Source organism: Cynoglossus semilaevis, chromosome 14 (assembly GCF_000523025.1).
Source record: "Cynoglossus semilaevis isolate Cse_v1.0 chromosome 14, Cse_v1.0, whole genome shotgun sequence".
Lineage (NCBI taxonomy): Eukaryota > Metazoa > Chordata > Actinopteri > Pleuronectiformes > Cynoglossidae > Cynoglossus > Cynoglossus semilaevis.
The window spans coordinates 12,432,663-12,433,428 of NC_024320.1; the positions used below are offsets into that span (position 1 = coordinate 12,432,663).

General features: G+C 42.2%; 1 protein-coding gene across 1 annotated transcript in view; it reads right to left on the bottom strand.

Annotated features, from left to right (window-relative positions):
* vcanb (versican b) overlaps positions 1-461 on the bottom strand; it is a 27,299-nt gene extending 26,838 nt beyond the window's left edge. The window contains exon 1 of the mRNA XM_017039081.2: positions 90-461. The gene's annotated coding sequence lies outside the window, so the exon portion shown is untranslated. The remainder of the gene's footprint in view (positions 1-89) is intronic.
* Between the last annotated feature and the right edge of the window lie 305 nt (positions 462-766).

Sequence of the window (766 nt, forward strand, 5' to 3'; positions counted from 1 at the left end):
ATCCATCAGCAGCAGACACATCCAACCATCACTGATACACTCTGAGCACCAAATTCACAAAAAACATTGAAATTCAATCAAAATCCTACCTCGTAGAGTCAACAGTCAAACAGTCCAAACTTCTCTGGAGTCCACTCTGGAGTCAGCTTTATCAACTTGAAACTTGCTCCAAAGACAGGGTGGAGTGCTGGCGGTCGTAGCTGCAGCAGCCTGGAAGCCTCCACCTCTCTGCCTCAGCACTGACTGGAAGTTCAAATCCACCTCACAGCCGCTGTTGTGCGCACATTATGATGAGAGAGGAGGGGCGCACACGCATGTCGGCACACCGCCCACCATAGCTGAGCCGGCGAGGAGAGGGATGGGAGGGGGGGAGTGGGTAAGGAAGAAAGAGGAAGAAGGAGAACGAGGAAGGCCATGAGAGAGAGAGAGAGAGAGAGAGAGAGTTATATCAGTTTCACTTGTAGAATCCAAATTAACTTGAGATTTTTTTCATGGTAACTACATTAAGAAGGTAATTTTCTTTAAAAAGTAACAAGTGAGAAATGAAGGAATGTGCACTACTGTCATACAATAATCAAATCATGTTAACAACATAAAGAGGATCACACTGTGTTTATCGTTAAAAAAAGGATGCAGAAAAACTGTAGAAATATATCAACTTTTATTTCTATAACCCAAATTAACAAAATTAAGTTTACCTCAACGGATTTTACATTTCTTTAATTGGACTTTGTGTTGTAGATACATCTGTACAGAGTGAGAAATG